Here is a 21,769-nt window from a genome sequence, read left to right as displayed (position 1 = left end):
GGAGGAGCTTGAGTGTTAGTGGAAGTGATGGCCAAGGTCCCTATAGACCATGCTTCCCGAATCCTTTTCCTGTAGGCAATGGGGAACCATTGCTAAAGAATAACACCAGATTTGCATTTTTGAAAGATCACTTTGGCCACAGAATGTGAGATGGATCAAGAAAGTGGTGTGGAGTATCTTCAGGAATATGGAGAAAGTCAGAGTTTTTTTTCTATAAAATAGATGAAAAAGATTGATAAGAGAAAGAAAATGGATTCTAGAGTTCTCAAGTGCTTTAGCAGTATTTAATACTTCTGATGATTGATATCATTATGGTTTGGGATTAAAATTATTATAGTTGTATTTAATAAATGTCTATATATGTATATATATATTTATATATATTTATATATATAAAATGTCTCCTCAAAGCTTCTTGAAGACTATGTTTTTCAATTCTTAAAATGCTATAATGCTATGCAGTGTGTATATATATGTATAATATATGTTAAATATGTAAATTATATAAAATATATATTTAATAAATATTAAATATGTATAGATATATTAAAAATAAATATTTATATATATATAAAATGTCTCCTCAAAGCTTCTTGAAGACTATGTGTTTCAATTCTTAAAATAATGTACAGTGTCTCATTCAGTATCTTATATATGGTAAGTGTCCATAATATGCTTACTGAGTGACTGTTATATACTTTTTTTTCTGACTGGACTAGGTCGCTTTATTGGGGAAAGCCAGGATTATAATGGACTTAAGAGTTGGCATGGAGGCCCTTTTTCTTGCCAAAGGTGGGTACAACATTGACAAAGTGCCAGTTGCACTGCAGCCTCCGCTTGGCTCAGCTTGTCTTCTTCTGTTTCCCCTATTTGGCCACCTTGGGAGTTTGCCTTCTTACTTTCCCAACATGGGCCAGGGAACCATGGACTTCACCTCCAAGTATGCGGCCTGCTACTTCCAGGGTGATCAGAGCCTCCACTCCACACTGACCCAGGATAGCCTCATCCTCTAGGGGATATGCCTGTCAGGATCAAGACTTGATCTTCTGGACTGATGTCCTCCAGCAAGACTGAACAGCAGCCGCTGCATCCTCTACTGCAAAGATGGAGTCCAAAAAGAGGAAGGAGCAAGGGCACACATGTCCTCACCTCCTGCAGCATGCCACATCACTGCTCTACTTTTATATATTTCTGCCAGAATCTTCAAATTCTTATTAATGCTAGAATATCAGACCAGGCAAGCCGATACACCTCAAGATTCAGGAGCAGGTGCACCCTCATTCTAGCCATTGACTTAGCCCCATATCTGCAAGACCAGGTTTGAACATCAGCTATTTATATCCATGTTCCATTGGCCAATAGATATAGACCCTAAATGCTCTCCTTGGGCCCAATATGTCTGGGTAACAATCAATGCCACAAATAATACCACCCGATATGTGTATAGCATTTTACAATTTACAAGGCACCTATTCTATCCATTATTTCATTTAATCCTTTTTTATTTGTTTTATTCATTCATCCTTTGGCAGGAATGTCATTATAGAGAAAGTCATTGAGCAGACAGATAAGTATATGATAAAGATTGCCACTTAGCCAGAGAGTTGAGACTGGGCCAGGTCCTCAACCTATGGTGTGGGGGTGCCTGGGTGGCTCAATTGGTTAAGTGATCAGCCGTTGGTTTCAGTTCAGGTCGTGATCTCAGGGTCCTGAGATCCAGCCTGCATTGGGCTCTGCACTCGGCGCAGAGTCGGCTTAGGACCCTCTGTCCCTAAGCTCCTGCCTTCTATTATTTCTCTCTGTCTCAAATAAATGAATAAATCTTTAAAAACAGAAAAAAGGACCTACAGTGTGCTTGATGAAGTGCTTACAGGCTTTCTTTTGAAAGATACATGTGTATGCAATTTCTCCCAATTCATCTGGGTGGGACTTGGTGAAAATTGTTTGAGAAAGTCATGCAACACAGTGGACAGACATATATTTCCACCCCTGTAACTCTAATTTTGCCAAAGAATTGCCCTGGGGATATGCAAGAACTGTTCCCAGTTTTCCCTCTGATCCCTGCCTTTGAAAGCTCTTTCACTTATTAGATAACCTGGGTCAGTCTAACCTGTAAGAGTAACAACAATAATCATGGCAGTTCTTGTTGACGTTTATTGAGTTCAGGCCCTGTACTAAGTTTTAGGTGCCTCACTTCATTTTGTCCTCACAAGAGCCCCGTGAAATGGGCGCTACTGTACCGACACCCCTATTTAAAACTGGTTTCTGTTTATGTATATATATTTTTAATTTTTTGGAGAAGGCTTAGGATACTGTGTTGTTCCAGAGCAGCCCGGGAAAGACACTCACTAAAAGTGAGGGGAACAAAGAAGACTTACTGAGGTTTATAGAAGTAAGTTTGAGCAGAGGAAATGGAAGAAAGGAGATGAAGCATGAACCCTATTTGACCTGAGGGCCGGAGGCGGGATGGAGAAAGCGCAGAGAACACGATGAATTCACCTGCCTTTACCGCCATCTCGTGGTGGTCTGTTGGACAGACAACTAGTTCACAATTTTGCATTTACTGTTTCAATAGGGGAGCCTGCTAGACCCTCTGCAAGGCACTACGTGGGGAAACAAGGCCAAGTAAAACAGAGAACCTGCCCTTTGAGGTCCTTTTAGAGTCTGCCACCCTCTGGAGTCATCAGGCTGGAAGTCATCTTAGGGATCGACTATGCCAGGTGTAAGCACCCTTTTCTCATGCAGGCTCTTTTCAGGAAAGGCAGAAATGTTTATAAGCACCACCATTTTTTTTTCTGTTCAAAATGAAGAATAGCTTAGCATCCCATGGGGTGTATAGAGTCTCATTACTTGAAATTCTTCACTATTTTTAATAGAAGATGGTCAGTGAGAAAATTGGCACTGAAGTTTAGTCACTAAAATGATAGGGAGGAGGAATCTAACAGTAGGAAAGTTTTCTCATCTTTTATGCCTTACAGCTCTAGGGCATTGTTTTCATAGAGCACATTTATGTGCACTTTGTCATTTCATGGCCAAAACAATCCCTCAAGAGATAAAATCATCTTCATCGTAGTCACTGGGAACTAGGTTTACAGAAGTGAAATGTATATGAGGAATCTAAAAAAGCCAAAGTGGTCCAAAACAGAGAGTAAAATGATGGTTACCAGGTGCTGGAAAGGGGCAGGGAGATAGGACAGACGTTGCTTTTAAGCAAACTTGCAACAAGTAATCAATAAGCCCTAGACCTCTAATGCACAGTATAGTGAATATAGACAATAATATTGTATTATAATCATCAAACTTGCTAAGAGACTAGAACTTAATTATTCCAACCACTACAAAAAAATAATTATGTCATATGATAGAGGTGCTAATTATCACTACAATGTCAATGGTATTGCGATATAGAAATGTATCATATTAACATGTACACCTTAAATTTACATAATGTTATAGGTCAAATATATTTCAATAAAAAGCACAAAAATATACGAAGCTGAAATGACTTGGTTCTGGTCACACAGGAAAATGGCAATGGAGCCACCTTGCAATTTGTTCCATTCACTCAGGGCAACATTTAGAGAGCACCCAAGCGTGTGCCAGGCACCAGGGATATATGGTTAAATTAGGTTGCTCCCTGACTCACTGATTGCCTCCTGCCTGTTCCAGCTTCACCCAACTTCTCCAGATGGAAACACCTCTTTGTGTGAGCTGGGAGGACAACTGAAAAACCTTAAGCAACACCTGAGCTACGAGTTTTCCAGAAGGACAGGCTCCTCAAGGCATTCTAGCTGATGCTGCCTGATGAATGAGTTGCTTTTTCCCAATTCACTGAGCCAATGCCTGGACCTCACTCCCATGGGTAAGTGATACTAAAAGTCTCCTCAACTCTAGGAAGGCTGCCTTACATAGACTGGTTTACCCTTCTGGGTTTTTTTTTAAAGATTTTATTTATTTATTTGAGAGAGAGAGCACACAAGTAAGACAGGGAGGGGCAGAGGGAGAAGGAGAAGCTAACTCCCCACTGAACAAGGAGCCCCATGTGAAGGCTCAATCCCAGGACCCTGAGATCCTGACCAGAGCTGAAGGCAGACGTTTAACTGACTGAGCCACCCAGGAGCCCCTATTCTTCTGCTTTTTTTTTTTTAAGAATACTATAGATAGATATGAAATTTGATCAAAGGTCTCATCACAAAGGTAGGTCATACCAAGGACCTAGGAAGGTGTCTGGGCCTTCCAATTGCTCATCAGTATAGGTCAATGCTCTCTCTCTCTCTCTCTCTCTCTCTCAAAACAGGGAAACCAAGGTTCAAGTTGATGAAGTGACATGCCCACGCATATTTTGAAAAATTAAAACACAGCTGTCCTGATACCCAGTCCAGGACTGTTTTTACCATGCTCTGCTGCCCCTCTGTGGACATGAGAATGTATTTAGCCACCTCATTGTGCTCTGGCGAGGGAGCACAAGAAAACAGAATGTCCACGAAAAAGGAAACTGATAGAAAGGAAAGGTAACAGGAAATGTCTGGAAACTGAACCCATAAAGTCCAAACCTCGAGTTACCGTAAAAGGCTTTGAACTGGCAAGAATGAGAGGAAATGATGAGAGAGCAAAGGAAATGGGCCTCTGAGAGAGGAAACAGGGAGCACACACAAAGCCTTGGGGTAGCCTCTGTTGCAGGCCTTTGTCAAATGGAGTGGGTCTCTCCCTCCCTCCCAGAAGCCAAGCCTGGGGCATCCTCCCTTACAAGGCTCTTAAGACCTGGACCCACTACCTACTAACACAAGTTACATTTAGTGCATGCTATTATGCTAAATGCTTTGTACGTATGTATCACTTCACTTAATCTTCTCAATAACCTTATGGGGAAAACTCTTTTTATCAATCCCCAGTAATGGAGACACAGTGAGGTTAAATAGCAGGCCCCAAAATGCACAACCACTAAGGGGCAGGGCTTGATTTCAATGCAGGTCTTTCTACTATTATCCTGTGTTTTTAAGCCATCGTGGGATAAGTAATGTCTCCTTGCTGTAATGAGAACGTTTCCATCTCAACAATTGGTATTATAATGATGGTGGTGATACCAGACAATGACTGTTGACTGGTAACTGTATACCAAACACTGTACTAGGTGTTTTGCATTTGTGATCTCATTTAATCTTTACAATGACCTCAGGAGGTAGCAATAAACTCCTGCATGCTGAAAAACTAGCCCAAGGTCACAGAGCTCAGATGCAGCTGTGCTAAAGTCCATTCTACCACTAGACAATCTTTCCTTGAGTTTCTTCCCTGACTCCCACTGTTGTTGATGTCAATTAGAGACTTGATGAAGGGGATCCCTGGGTGGCGCAGCGGTTTGGCGCCTGCCTTTGGCCCAGGGCGCGATCCTGGAGACCCAGGATCGAATCCCACATCGGGCTCCTGGTGCATGGAGCCTGCTTCTCCCTCTGCCTGTGTCTCTGCCTCTCTCTCTCTGTGACTATCATAAAAAAAAATAGAGACTTGATGAAGGAAAACTGAGAGGTGGAGTGAAATGCATTAATTTAATGTTGGACTTAGAACTTATTTGTGTGGGATCAAGTTGTTGAAATCTCTATTTGATGGCCAGAGTTTAATTAACAATCATCAAAACACCTTTCTCAGCTTAAATCTTTCATTTACTTAATCAAATTAAGGTGTGGGAAAGTTTGCACTTAACAGAGCTGTTGTTGAAAGCCTTTGTCTGACTTTCCCCTTCTTACTGAGTGATTCATTCATCAAACAGGGATGGGATTGCCACTGAGCAGCACCTACATCATGCCTGAGAATCAGGAAGCTCATGCCAAGTCCCTTGCTGTGGGCCTTGAAAAAGTCACCTGCCCCTATTGGGTCTAACTAACTGTAAATAAGCCCACTGATTAATCTTCAAGGTCCCTTTCATTGTAGGTTTCAGTGCAATTTCCTGATTAGTATTTGGGTTTTTTCCCCTGTTTTAAATATTTGAGTTAATTTCTTATTTATTTTTTATTGAGATATAATTGACATATAACATATTCATTTCAGGTGTACAACATAATGATTCAATATTTGTATATATTGTGAAATAATCATCACAGTAAGTCTAGTTAACATCCTCTACCATACATAATTACAATATTTTTCTTGTAACTTTTAAAATCTACTTTTAGCAACTTTCAAATATACAATAGAGTATTATTAACTGTAGTCACCATGCTGTACATTATATCCCCAAGACTTACTAATTTTATAATTAGAAATTTTAATCTTTTGACCTTCTTCACCCATTTCACCCACCCCCCACCCCTGCCTCTGGCAATAACCAATCAGTTCTCTGTATCCATGACTGGTTGGTTTGGTTGGCTTTATAGGTTATAGAGTATTTGTCTTTATCTGACTTATTTCACAGAGCAGAATGCCCTCAAGTCCCATCCATATTGTTGCACATGTCAAGATTTCCTTCTTTTTTATGCTTGAATAATATTCCATTCTATACATATTCCACATTTTCTTTATCCATTCATCTATTAATGGATACATAGTTTGTTTCTATATCTTGGTTATTGTAAATAATGCTGCAATGAACAGAGGATTGAATGTATTTCTTGAGATAGTGTTTTCATTGTCTTCAAATAAATACCAAGAAATGAAATTCCTGGATTATATGGTAATGCTAGTTTTTAAGTTTTTGACAAATTTCTACACTATTTTCCACATTGGCTGCACCAATTTACACTCCCACCAACAATGCACAAGAGTTCTCTTTTTTCCACATCCTCACCAACACTTGTTATTTTCTGTCTTCGTGATAGTAGCCATTCTAACAAGTGTGAGGTGATATCTCATTGTGATTTTGATTTGCATTTCCCTGGTGATTAGTGGCGTTGAGTACTTTTCATGTACTTGTTGGCCATCTGTATGTCTTCTTTGAAAAAATGACCATTTAGATCCTCTGCTCATTTTCTAAATTGGATTGTCTGGTTGAGGGGGGGTTGCTATTGAGTTGTATATGTTCTTTATACACTTTGAAGATTAACCCCTTATCAAGATATATGATTTGCAGATACTGACTCCCATTTGGTAGGTTGCCTTTGCATTGTGTTGATGGTTTCCTTTGTTGTGCAGAAGCTTTTTTGGTTTTACATAGACCCACTTGTTTATTTTTGCTTGTGTTGTCTGTGCTTTCCAGTCAAATCCAAAAAGTGATTGGCAAGACCTAATTAAAGGAGCTTATTTCCTAACTTCCTGTTTTCTTCTAGGAGTTTTTGTTTTCAGGTCTTATGTTTAAGTCTTTAATCCATTTTGAGTAAATTTTTGTGTATAAGATAGTTGTCCAGCTTCATTCTTTTATATGTGGTTGTTCAGTTTTCCCAACACCATTTATTTATTTTTATTTTTTTAAAGATTTTACTTATTTATTCATGACAGACACAGAGAGAGAGAGAGGCAGAGACACAGGCAGAGGGATAAGCAGGCTCCATGCAGGGAGTCCGACACGGAACTCGATTCTGGGTCTCCAGGATCATACCCTGGGCTGAAGGCGGCGCCAAACTGCCGGGCCATCAGGGCTGCCCCCAACACCATTTATTGAAGAAAATTTCCATTTTCCATTGTATATTCTTGGTTCCTTTGTCATAAATTAATTGACATATTTGCGTTGGTTTGTTTCTGAGCTCTCTAGTCTGTTCCATTAATGTATATATCTGCTTTTATGTCAATATCATACTGTTTTGCCTACTATAGACTTGTATTATAGTTTGAAATCAGGAAACATGATGCCTCCAGCTTTTTTCTTCTTTCCTAAATCTGTTTTGGCTATTCAGGGGTCTCTTATGGTTTCATACAAGTTAATTTCTTCTTATTTAATGGAGAAAAAGAAGAAAGGGAATCAATTCCCTAAACTGCTCAACTGATGACTCTGGTGGGTGAGAGCCAGGTAAGGTATGTTTCCAGGGTGTTAGCAGGCACTGACCAAGGACTGGGACAGCAGGGGACCTGGAGGATAGACTGGGAGACATGAGGGAAGATCCTAGAAACAGGAGAGGCAGTGGTAGGAAGGTGGTCATATAACCGAACCAACATGAGTTTGCTCCTTGGTGAGTCAGAAACTGCACCAGGTTTGAGCTGTTGCACAAAGTAAATTTTATTTGCAGTATATAAAGAGATCACAGGGAATAGCTTTCCAAAGCTGTGAGTTCCCAAGCAAGAGTGGATGGGTTCTCTTTATTTAGGGTGAGGAAGAACATTTAGATAGGGGAGCCTTGTCATTGTATGTAGAGGCTGGCATAAGGTCACAAATGCACCTTAAGGAAAGGTGCCTATACATACATTGTATGTTATATAAATGAGGCTGAGGTTCCTCCTTGGGTGGAGATTTTAGTATTATAATAAAAGTAGTCAGCAGTCATTCTAAAGGCCACTCATGATCCATCTGTACAGGTGCGAGTCAGAGGTTAAGTTAAAAGTGGATGGCTAGTCTGGGCAGGCTGGAGGTCTTGTCGGGGCAGTCACTATGGCCCTAAGGGGCAGTTTCACTTTCTATTTGCCTGAGTTAAGAGAGAAGCTGGAAAGAGCTTACGGAAAAATGTGTGACAAAGGTCGGTGAGTCCAAGCAGGCAGGCAGTAAAGGCAAGGTCTTGGGGTCTAGCTGGTGATAGGCAAACTTTTGGAGTGCCAGAGTTTGGGGATTCCTTATGCAACTGTGTTTTTGTCTGGAGAGCCCTGTCTTCTCCAACCCCCCTCTGATCTTATATTTTCCATTTCCTGCCCCACCCAATCCCTTTCTTTCAAGAAGAGAGACAAAGATAAGTCGTATTGTAAGGAGTAGATATGCTAAAAGACCAGAGAGTGACCCTAGGTAGAGTGTATATGATCTTGAAGCATATGAAACAAAAACCTTTGTATATCTTTCCCCTATGATCAAGGTTAGCGAGACAATTTAGGTGTCTTTATTAATGCAAGACAAATCTAGAGGCACTTTAAAAACTCCCCACACACGTCCATTCCACTTATGACCTCTTCCAGAATCCCATCAGGTTTAGCTGCTGCCTTCTATATTTGTGTACACTGATTATACTAAAAGATCAACAGGGGGCTTAGGCTGAAGGCAGAAGTGAAGGAGACAAGATGCAATACTAGGTACTTTCCACAATGTTTCAGACATGTGTTTCTGAAAACAATAGAGCTAAAGCACATCTTAAGGAGAAATTCATAGATGACTCAACACATACCCTCAATCAATGGAGAAGGGGAAAAATCATTGTAGTCACAAACAAGACAGTGAATTATGAGATAAGCTCCATTCACAGTTTTGCCTTTCACTTGCTATATGACCTTACACAAATCACTTTACCAATTCCTACCTCAGGGTTTCCTCATCATAAAATGGGTACATTACTATCTGCTGTCCATGCACTTTTGAAAATCTGTTAGATAATATTCATGAGAACATGTTGCAAATGTGATCCATTGATAGAAGGTACAGACCTTACCTTAGAATTAACTACTATTGATAATACAGTAGTTTTATAAGCTAGCTTGAAATCAGCTATGTCCTATTGAAGTATTTAGCTTTGATCCTCAGTGGGCCTTTTTTTGGGTGATGGGCCCATCAGTATGAAAGAATTTCCTAGAAGTTTTGTGGATCTAAGAGGATTTTGAAAAGGCTAGAATGTTCATTCTCCTCCAGCAGCTCAGTTTCTCTGCTCTCCCTCATAGCAAAACTTTTTGAAAGAATTGTTTACACATGCTGCTTTCATTTTCCTCATCTTACAATTACTCCAGTATCTATAACTGCCAAACTGCCCCTCTAGGTTACTTTTGTCTGGCTGACTCCAATGGTTACTTCTCTATCCTCAGCAACTTGAATCAGTGTTAAACACAAGTGACTACACCCTCTTCTTAGACGTACTCTCTTTCTCTTGTCTGTTGTGACCCTGCACTTATTTTTCTTTATATGTCCCCCTGGATCTTCCTTCTAAGCCTCTTTAGTAGACTCTTTGTTCTCTGTAGAGGAGCATAGCAGTTAGGAGTACAGACTCTCAAGCCCTGCTCTCCAATATGGCAGCCACTGGTCACATTGGAGCTATTATTTAAATTAGTAAAATTAAATAAATTAAATTAATAAAATTAAACATCTATTAAATTAAATTCAACATTTAGTCCCACCAGACTAACATTTCAGTTGTTCAACAATAATATCTGGCTAAAGGCGAACACAGTGGAACATAAGACACAGAACATTTCCATCATTTCAGGAACTCCTATTGGAACCAGACTTCTGGAATTCAAATCCCAGATCTGCTGATTTATCAGCTGAGTAACCTTAGGCAAGTTACTTGATCTCACAGAAAAAATCTCTACCTTCATAGAGTTTAGGCTATCCTTACAATGGGAAAATATGACATGCCTAAAATGTAGAGAGAAGATCTATAAACATTGATGGCTCTCCAAGAGATACTGGTAAGTGAAAAATGCAAGGTGCAGAATGGTATAGTTAGCTACATAGCTAAATAGATACATAATATGTTCTTGGTAGGACAAAATAAAAATACACTCATATTGTTATATTTATTAAAAATTCTGGAGAGATGAAAAAAAATTTAATGGCTCCTTTTGGGAATGGAGTTGGCATTAGGAAAAAGACTTCGACTTTACATTTTATACATTTATGTACTGTTTTATCACATACATAAATTACTTTCGATTAAAAACAATCTTAAATTTATATGTATATAACTTGGCATTTTTCTGGTTCGTTTGTTGTACAATCATTGTTGTATAGAACATAGTAGCTTAAAACAACATCCATTTTATTATATCTCAAGAATCTATTGGTCACAATTTGATCAGGGCCCAGCTGAGCAATATTTCCCACTGCAATTGGCTTTAACCAAAGTCATTCAGTGGTATTCAGATGGCTTAAATGGAGGGTCCAGGACTGCTTTACTTATATGTCTGGTGCCTTGGAAGGAATGGCTGGAAGTTTGGATCTAGCTGGGCCTCTCTTTATTTCCAAGCATCTCCAGGGCTTTCCATTTCGTCCCTCCAGTAGAGTAGTCAAATTTTTCATATGATGGCTCAGATGTCCAAGAACCAATATGGAAACTACAAGTGCTTTAAAGGCTAGGCCTAGAATGAGCTTTTTGTCACTTATGCCATACTCTATTGATTAAAGCAGTTATAGGCCAGCCCAGATTTAGGGGATAAGCAGTAGAGATAGATCCAGGCTATCGGAAGAGCATCAAAGAATTTGTGGCTATCTTTAGTCCAATACAGACAACCAAAATTGCTGTCTTAATACGAGTTATATCTTAGATAATTCAGGTTAGGACTAAAAATCCTAACTGTGGATGTTTCAGGATAACTTAAATGGCAAGTCAGGGAAAGAGGAGCTAAAGACAGGAATGTGACCCCTTCTATTGGAAAACAAAGGAGGCCATTCAGAGTCTCAGAGTAGAATTCTGTTTTACCTACTCTCAGAATCACCTTGGCAGGCTAACAATGTCTGCTTCCATTGTTCTACACATTCCTTTCATCTCTCTCAAGCAAGTCAGAGTAAGAAGTTTTGTTCCTTGGGTAGGGTTCATGTCTTTCTTAACTCTAAAACTTCCTTTCCAAAATACAGAGTGCATAGTAGAGTATAGAGCCTACAGCAGAATAAAAATAATACCACCGGGGATCCCTGGGTGGCGCAGCGGTTTAGCGCCTGCCTTTGGCCCAGGGCGCGATTCTGGAGACCCGGGATAGAGTCCCACGTCGGGCTCCCGGTGCATGGAGCCTGCTTCTCCCTCTGCCTGTGTCTCTGCCTCTCTCTCCCTCTCTGTGTGACTATCATAAATAAATAAAAATTAAAAAAAATAATAATACCACCAATTGATAGTCTATTCTCTAGCACATTCTGCTCTACTATCTTTTAAGGCTACCATCTACTTTAAGTCAAATGCCGTGCTAGGTACTTTAATATATATTTTATTATTTCATTGTAACAACACTGGGACAGGTATTTTTTAATGGGAAAGATTTATGTTTTATTATTATAATCATTAAATTTTGTTCATCAAAATGCACAAGCAAGAGAGTAGAAAAACCTACCACTGGATAAAATGTGAAAATTGTTTTTGGAGAAGATTTTTGGGAACAGGTATTATTATTACTCTCCATTTCACAGAGAAGGAAGGTGAGACACAGACATTAAATGACTTTACCCCCATAACCACTATATAGGTGGCAATGCCTAGATAGCCACTAAGATCTTTGGCTCCAGAGCCTATGATCTTTCAGTCTACAATAGTGCCTCTCAAGGAAAAAGAAACAAAAGTATGCATACTGGATACTTTTCTTCTATTTCATTCATCCATCCACAAAATATCCAAGGTGTTCCGAGGGTGCTTTCAACACTACCAGAATCTCTAGAGTGTCAAAGAAAGATCTAAGGAGAAAGGCTATATTTTTCACATTGGTATTTCCAAACTTTGGTATTAATAGCTTGGTATTCACAACATATCACCAAATATAGTTTTTAATTCTACTTCATGTTTTGCTGCTGCTCCTGGCCCCTCTATATTATGAGGGAACAGCTGCTAATACAGTTGGCACTATCATGTATGTTTGGGCAGCTGACCAGAAAAGGGTCAAGGATAGCACAGGTTGTTTCTTCTTTTCAGCATTAACCAGGAAAGGGCTAATACAGAGGCCTGTAATTAAAGAATATGGTCAGGAAATGTGGCTCATGGGTGAGAGACACTTAGGCAGTGGGAAGACTTTGAAAGAGTGATTCAAAAAAAGGAAACTGGAGGGCTTAACTCAAGCAGGATTCAGCAATCCTTTCAACCCTAAAGATTCACAGAACAACAGTATTCAGTGCACTGAGTAGAGGGGAGCTAGAGCCCTTGGGAAGGCATATGGTGGAGACAAGGGTAAATAAAAGAGGATAATGCAATGGAGAGAGAAACAATTTAAAAAATTGAGTAAAAAGAAAGAGAAAAATAACTATCCTGTGGTAAACGTGACTGATGGCTATCAACTGGAAACAAAGGCAGCCACACACAAAATTGCCCATTTGTGAACTAGCCCCTTGGGGGTGGTGATTAGTGCAGAAAACTGCCAAATGACTACATACAAATCATGTCTGCAATTTTTTACTTCGGCATTTTACATTAATCAAAGTAGCAACTCATTTTATGAGGCCAATGTTACCTTCATACCCAAATCCAACAAACACATCACAGGAAAGAAATCTATAGACTAATATTCCTAATGAATACAGATGCAAAAATCCTCAATAAAGTGCCAACAACCCAAACAGCAACATATAAAATGGATTATACACAATGACCAACTGTGATTTATCCCTGAAATGCAAGATTGGTTTAACATATGAAGAGCAATCAATAAAATGCATGTGATCATCTCAGTAGGTGAAGAAAAAGTATTTGACAAAATACTTCCATGATGAATGCACATAACACACTAGGAATAGATAAAAGGGGACTTTCTCAAACTAGTAAAAGCCACATACTAAAAAAACATAGTTAACATCAATACTTAATGGTAAAAAACTGGATGCTTTACTCCTAAGATCAGGGATAAGATAAGGATGTTTGCTCTCACCCGTTCTATTCAACATTGTTGTGGATGTTCTAGCCAGGGCAATGAGATAATGAAAAGAAATGAAAGACATCTAGATTGGAATGGGAGAAGTAAAACTATCTCTATTCTCAGATGACATGACCTTGTATATAGAAATCTTAAGAAATCTGCCCCCAAAACATCATTAGAATTGAAGGAGTTCAGTAACCTTGAGGAATACAGGAGGCGGGGCAAGATGGCGGAAGAGTAGGGTCCCCAAGTCACCTGTCCCCACCAAATTACCTAGATAACCTTCAAATCATCCTGAAAACCCACGAATTCAGCCTGAGATTTAAAGAGAGACCAGCTGGAATGCAACAGTGAGAAGAGTTCGCGCTTCTATCAAGGTAGGAAGACGGGAAAAAAGAAATAAAGGAACAAAGGCCTCCAAGGGGGAGGGGCCCCGCGAGGAGCCGGGCTGAGGCCGGGGCGAGTGTCCCCAGGACAGGAGAGCCCCGTCCCGGAGACGCAGGAGCTGCACCGACCTTCCCGGGTGGAAAGGGGCTCGCAGGGAGTTGGAACAGGACCCAGGAGGGGCGGGGATGCCCTCGGGCTCCCTGGGACAGTAACAGAGCACCTGCGCGCCCAAGAGAGTGCCCCGAGCTCCCTAAGGGCTGCAGCGCGCACGGCGGGACCCGGAGCAGCTCAGGGGGCTCGGGCGGCGGCTCCGCGGAGGGGACTGTGGGGACGGGAGCAGTTCAGAGGGGCTCGGGCGGCGGCTCCGCAGAGGGGGCTGCGCGGCCCCGGGAGCAGCTCGGAGGGGCTCGGGCAGAGGAAGAGGCTCCGTGTGGAGGGGACTGCGCGGCGGGAGCGCGAATCCAACAGCGCAGGCCCCGGAGCACAGGGCGCCGGGACACAGCCCAGGATCCGGCCTCCCCCGGGACAGGCAGAGGCCGGGAGGGTACAGGACAGCAAGGACGCTCCTGCCGCTGGGCAGCTCCTGAACTGTGCAGATCGGCGCTCCCGCCCCCAGAGCATCCAGGCCCCTGTGGACTGGGAGCTGTGGTAGTTACTGCGGGAGCTGACCCAGGGCTGGAGAGCTGGCCACCGCCACTGTTGTTGTTCCTCCTGGGGCCTCACAGGATAAACAACCCCCACTGAGCCTCACAGTGGCCTCACAGGATAAACAGGATAAACAACTCCCACTGAGCCGGGCACCAGGCAGGGGGCTGAGCAGCTCCCCTAGGTGCTCACACCTGAGAATCACCACAGCAGGCCCCACCCCCAGAAGACCAGCTAGACTGACAGGGGAAAAGCAAGTTATTGACCCTGCAGCACTGGAAAGTTCCAGGGGAAGTCGAGGGATTTACAGTATATAGAATCAGAGGATACTCCCCCTTGCTTTTTGTTTTCTGTTTGCTTCCCCCGTTTTTTTTCTTCTTTTTTTTTTCTTTTCTTTTTTCTCTTCTCTCTTTTTCTCCTTTTCCCAGTACAACTTGTTTTTGGACACTCTGCACTGAGCAAAATGACTAGAAGGAAAACCTCACCTCAAAAGAATCAGAAACAGTCCTCTCTCCCACAGAGTTACAGAAGTTGGATTACAATTCAATGTCAGAAAGCCAATTCAGAAGCACTATTATACAGCTACTGGTGGCTCTAGAAAAAAGCATAAAGGACTCAAGAGACTTCATGACTGCAGAATTTAGATGCAGTCAGGCAGAAATTAAAAATCAATTGAATGAGATGCAATCCAAACTAGAAGTCCTAACGACGAGAGTTAAGAGGTAGAAGAATGAGTGAGTGACGTAGAAGACAAGTTGATAGAAAGGAGGGAAACTGAGGAAAAAAGAGAAAAGCAATTAAAAGATCATGAGGATAGGTTAAGAGAAATAAATGATAGCCTCAGAAAGAAAAATCTACATTTAATTGGTGTTTCCAAGGGTGCCGAAAGGGACAGAGGTCCAGAATATGTATTTGAATAAATCATACCTGAGAACATCCCTAATTTGGGGAGGGAAACAGGCATTCATATCCAGGAAATAGAGAGGTTCTCCCCCTAAAATCAATAAAAACCGCTCAACACCTCACATTTAATAGTGAAATTTGCAAATTCCAAAGATAAAGAGAAGATCCTTAAAGCATCAAGACACAAGAAATACCTAACTTTTATGGGGAGAAGTATTAGGGTAACAGCAGACCTCTCCACAGAGACCTGGCAGGCCAGAAAGGGCTGGCAGGATATATTCAGGGTCCTAAATGAGAAAAACATGCAACCAAGAATACTTTATCCAGCAAGGCTCTCATTCAGAATAGAAGGAGAGATAAAGAGCTTCCAATATAGGCAGAAACTGAAACAATATGTGACCACCAAACCAGTTCTCCAAGAAATATTAAAGGGGACTCTGTAATAGAAAGAGGAAGTCCAAGGGAACAATCCACAAAAAACAGGGACTGAAGAGGTATCATGATGACACTAAACTCATATCTTTCAATAGTAACTCTGAACGTGAATGGGCTGAATGACCCCATCAAAGGCGCAGGGTGTCAGACTGGATAAAAAAGCAAGACCCAGCTATCGCTGTCTACAAGAGACTCATTTTAGACAGAAGGACACCTACAGCCTGAAAATAAAAGGTTGGAGAACCATGTACCATACAAATGGTCCTCAAAAGAAAGCAGGGGTAGCCATCCTTATATCAGATAAACTAAAGTTTATCCTGAAGGCTTTAGGAAGAGATGAAAAGGGACACTATATCATGCTTAAAGGATCTATCCAACAAAAGGACCTAACAATCATCAATATTTATGCCCCTAATGTGGGAGCTGCCAAGTATATCAATCAATTAATAACCAAAGTTAAGGCATACTTAGATAACAATACACTTATACTTGGTGACTTGAATGTAGCACTTTCTACAATCAACAGGTCTTCTAAGCACAACACCTCCAAAGAAACAAGAGCTTTAAATGATACACTGGACCAGATGGATTTCACAGACATTTACAGAACTTTACATCCAAACGCAACTGAATACACATTCTTCTCAAGTGCACATGGAACTTTCTCCAAAATAGACCACATACTGGGTCACAAACCAGGTCTTAACCAATACCAAAAAATTGGGATCATCCCCTGTGTATTTTCAGACCATAATGCTTTGAAATTAGAACTAAATCACAAGAAGAAGTTTGGAAGGATTTCAAACATGTGGAGGTTAAGGACCATCCTGCTAAAAGATGAAAGGATCAACCAGCAATTAAGAGAAGAACTAAAAAGATTCATGGAAACTAATGAGAATGAAGATACAACCGTTCAAAATCTTTGGGATACAGCAAAAGCAGTCCTGAGGGGGAAATACATCGCAATACAAGCATCCATCCAAAAACTGGAAAGAGCTCAAGTACAAAAGCTAACCTTGCACCTAAAGGAGCTGTAGATAGAACAGCAAATAGATTCTACACCCAGCAGAAGAAGAGAGTTAATAAAGATTCAAAAACAGCTCAATGAAATAGAGACCAGAAGAACTGTGGAACAGATTAACAAAACCAGGAGTTGGTTCTTTGAAAGAATTAATAAGATAGATAAACCATTAGCCAGCCTTATTAAAAACAAAAGAGAAAAGACTCAAATTAATAAAATCATGAATTGAGAAAGAGGAGATCACCACCAACACCAAGGAATTACAAACGATTTTAAAAACATATTATTAGCAGCTATATGCCAATAAATTAGGCAATCTAGAAGAAATGGACGCATTTCTGGAAAACCACAAAATACCAAAACTGGAACAGGAAGAAATATAAAACCTGAACAGGCCAATAACCAGGGAAGAAATTGAAGCAGTCATCAAAAAACTCCCAAAACACAAAAGTCCAGGGCCAGGTGGCTTCCCAGGGGAATTCTATCAAACGTCTAAAGAAGAAACCATACCTATTCTACTAAAGCTGTTCAGAAAGATAGAAAGAGATGGAATACTTCCAAACTCGTTCTATGAGGCCAGCATCACCTTAATTCCAAAACCAGACAAAGACCCCACCAAAAAGGAAAATTATAGACCAATATGCCTAATGAACACAGATGCAAAAATTCTCAACAGGATACTAGCCAATAGGATCCAGCAATACATTAAGAAGATTATTCACCATGACTAAGTGGGATTTACCCAGGGATGCAAGGCTGGTTCAACACTCGTAAAACAATCAATGTCATTGATCATATCAGCAAGAGAAAAACCAAGAACCATATGATCCTCTCATTAGATGCAGAGAAAGCATTTGACAAAATACAGGATCCATTCCTGATCAAAACTCCTGAGTGTAGGGATAGAGGGAACTTCCTCAGCATCTTCAAAGCCATCTACGAAAAGCCCACAGAAAATATCATTCTCAATGGGGAAACACTGGGAGCCTTTCCCCTAAGATCAGGAACAAGACAGGGATGTCCACTCTCACCGCTGCTATTCAACATAGTACTAGAAGTCCGATCCTCAGCAATCAGGCAACAAAAAGAAACAAAAGGCATTCAAATTGGCAAAGAAGAAGTCAAACTCTCCCTCTTCGCCAATGACATGATACTCTACATAGAAAACCCAAAAGACTCCACCCCAAGATTGCTAGAACTCATACAGCAATTTAGCAGTGGCAGGATACAAAATCAATGTTCAAAAATCATTGACATTTCTATACACTAACAATGAGACTGAAGAAAGAGAAATTAAGGAGTCAATCCCATTGACAATTGCACCCAAAAGCATGAAATACGTAGGAATAAACCTACAAAGAAGTAAAGGATCTATACTCTAAAAACTACAGAAAACTTCTGAAAGAAATTGAGTAAGACACAGAGATGGAAAAATATTCCATGCTCATGGATTGGAAGAGTTTATGTTGTGAAAATGTCAATGCTACCTAGGGCAATTTACCCGTTTAATGCAATCCCTATCAAAATACCATGGACTTTCTTCAGAGAGTTGGAACAAATTATTTTACGATTTGTGTGGAATCAGAAAAGACCCCACATAAACAGGGGAATATTAAAAAAGAAAACCATAGCTGGGGGCATCACAATGCCAGATTTCAAGTTGTACTACAAAGCTGTGGTCATCAAGACAGTGTGGTACTGGTACAAAAACAGACACATAGATCAATGGAAGAAAATAGAGATTCCAGAAGTGGACCCTCAACTTTATGGTCAACTAATATTCGACAAAGGAGGAAAGACTATCCACTGGAAAAAGGACAGTCTCTTTAATAAATGGTGCTGGGAAAATTGGACATCCACATGCAGAAGAATGAAACTAGACCACTCTCTCTCACCATACACAAAGATAAACTCAAAATGGATGAAAGATCTAAATGTGAGACAAGATTCCATCAAAATCCTAGAGGAGATCACAGACAACACCCTTTTTGAACTTGGCCACAGTAACTTCTCGCAAGATACATCCATGAAGGCATGGGAAACAAAAGCAAAAATGAACTATTGGGACTTCATCAAGATAGGAAGCTTTTGCACAGCAAAAGGAACAGTCAACAATACTAAAAGACAACCTACAGAATGGGAGAAGATATTTGCAAATAGCGTGTCAGATAAAGGACTAGTATCCAAGATCTATAAAGAACTTATTAAACTCAACAGTAAGGAAACAATCCAATCATGAAATAGGCAAAAGACATGAACAGAAATCTCACAGAGGAAGATATAGACATGGCCAGCAAGCACATGAGAAAATGCTCCGCATCACTTGCCATCAGGGAAATACAAATCAAAACCACTTGAGATACCACCTCACACCAGTGAGAATGGGGAAAATTAACAAGGCAGGAAACCACAAATGTTGGAGAGGATGTGGAGAAAGGGGAACCCTCCTGCACTATTGGTGGGAATGTGAACTGGTGCAGCCACCCTGGAAAAATGTAGGATGTTCCTCAAAGAGTTAAAAATAGACCTGCCCTACCACCCAGCAATTGCACTGCTGGGGATTTACCCTAAAGAGACAGATGCAGTGAAACGCCGGGACACCTGCACCCCGATGTTTATAGCAGCAATGTCCACAATAGCCAAACTGTGGAAGGAGCCTCGGTGTCCATCGAAAGATGAATGGATAAAGAAGATGTAGTTTATGTATACAATGGAATATTACTCAGCCATTAGAAACGACAAATGCCCACCATTTGCTTCGACGTGGATGGAACTGGAGGGTATTAATGCTGAGTGAAATAAGTCAATCGGAGAAGGACAAACATTATATGGTCTCATTCATTTGGGGAATATAAAAAATAGTGACAGGGAATAAAGGGGAAAGGAGAAAAAGTGAGTGGGAAATATCAGAAAGGGAGACAGAACATGAGAGACTCCTAACTCTGGGAAACGAATAAGGGTGGTGGAAAGGGAGGTGGGCAGGGATTGGGCGTGACTGGATGATAGGCACTGAGGGGGACACTTGATGGGATGAGCACTGGGTGTTATGCTATATGTTGGCAAATTTAACCCCATTTAAAGAGAAGCTTAAGGAATACAAGTTCAATATAGAAAAATCACTTGTATTTCTATATATTAACAATGAAAAATTCAAATACAAAATTAAGAAGCCAATTTCATTTATAATATTATTAAAAATTATACAGGGACCTGGGTGGCTGAGTCAGTTAAGCATCTGACTCTTGGTTTTGGCTCAGGTCATGATCTCATGGGTTGTGAGACTGAGCCTTACATTGGGCTCCATGCTTAGTGGGGAGTCTGCTTAAAGTTTTTCTCCCTCTACCCCTCCCCTACTTTCTCTCTTTCTCTCTCTCAAGTAAATATATAAATCTTTTTTAAAAGATTTTATTTATTTATTCATGAGAGACACAGAGAGAGAGGCAGAGACATAGGCAGAGGGAGAAGCAGGCTCCAAGCAGGGAGCTGGATGTGGGACTCAATCCCAGGACTCTGGGATCACACCCTGAGCTGATGGAAGACACTCAACCATTGAGCCACCCAGATGTCCCAGTAAATATATAAATCTTAAAAATAATGATACTTAGGAATATATTTCATTAAAGTAGTGTGAGACTTATATACTGAAAATTATAAAATATCATTGAAAGAAATTAAAGATGATCTAACTGAAAAAAAAAAAGATGGTCTAACTCAGTGGAATGCCATCTTGTGTTCTTGGATTAGAAAACTTAATATTGTGAAAGTAGCAATACTTTCCAAACATATACAGATTCAATGCAAACTCTATCAAAATCCCAGCTGGCTTTCATTCAGAAATGGACAAGTTGAACCTAAAATTTACATGGAAATGCAAGATATCCAGAATAGCCAAAATAGTCTTCATGACCTTGGGTTTGGCAATATATTTTTAGATATGACACCACAAGAAACAAAAGGAAAATAGACAAAATTGGATTTCATCAAAATGAAATAACTTTGTACTTCAAAGCATATCATCAGAAAGTAAAAAATGACCCACAGAATGGGAAGAAATACTTGCAAATCACCTATCTGAAAAGGATTTAGTGTCCAGAATACATAAAGAACCCTAAAACTCAACAATAACAATAAAGGGCAAATAACCCAGCTAAAAATAGATAAAGAATTTGAATAAATATTTCTCTAAGGAAGATATAGGAAGGATATGTTCAAAAAGTAAATGAGAAGAAGCTCAACATCATTGGTTATCAGAGAAATGCAAATTGAAATCACATTGAGGGGCATCTGGGTGGCTCAGTGGTTGAGCATCTGCTTTTGGCTCAGGTCATGATCTTGGGGTCCTGGGATCAAATCTCGCATCGGGCTCCCCGCAGAGAGCTGCTTCTCCCTCTGCCTATGTCTCTGCCTCTCTCTGTGTGTCTCTCATGAATAAATAAATACAATCTTTTAAAAAATAAAATCACTTTGAATACCACTTCATACTCACTGGGATGGGTATAATTTTTACAAATGAAAAATAAGTATTGGCGGGGATGTTGGGGAATGGGAACCCTTACACACTGCTGGTGGAAATCTAAAATGATGCAGCCACTTTGGAAAACAGCCTGAAAGTTCCTCAAAGGCTTAAACATAGACTCACACTTGACCTAGTAGCCCTGCTCCTAGAAATATACCCAAGAGAAATGAAAATATATGTCCATACAAAAATGTGTACACAAATGTTCATAGAAGTATTATTCATAATAGCCTGAAGGTGGAAAAACCCAAGTATCCATCAACTGA

General features: G+C 40.4%; 2 protein-coding genes across 2 annotated transcripts in view; one reads left to right on the top strand and one right to left on the bottom strand.

Annotated features, from left to right (window-relative positions):
• The window catches only part of RTL4 (retrotransposon Gag like 4), a 498,694-nt gene extending 494,838 nt beyond the window's left edge, over positions 1-3,856 (top strand). The window contains exons 3-4 of the transcript XR_013374508.1: positions 720-792; positions 3,670-3,856. The gene's annotated coding sequence lies outside the window, so the exon portion shown is untranslated. The remainder of the gene's footprint in view (positions 1-719; positions 793-3,669) is intronic.
• The window catches only part of LHFPL1 (LHFPL tetraspan subfamily member 1), a 45,424-nt gene that overhangs the window by 11,031 nt on the left and 12,624 nt on the right, over positions 1-21,769 (bottom strand). The window lies entirely within an intron of this gene.

The sequence above is a fragment of the Canis aureus genome, chromosome X, assembly GCF_053574225.1.
Source record: "Canis aureus isolate CA01 chromosome X, VMU_Caureus_v.1.0, whole genome shotgun sequence".
Taxonomy (NCBI): Eukaryota; Metazoa; Chordata; class Mammalia; order Carnivora; family Canidae; genus Canis; species Canis aureus.
Note: the sequence above shows the minus strand (reverse complement) of the source record. Positions and strands in the feature narration are given on the sequence as shown.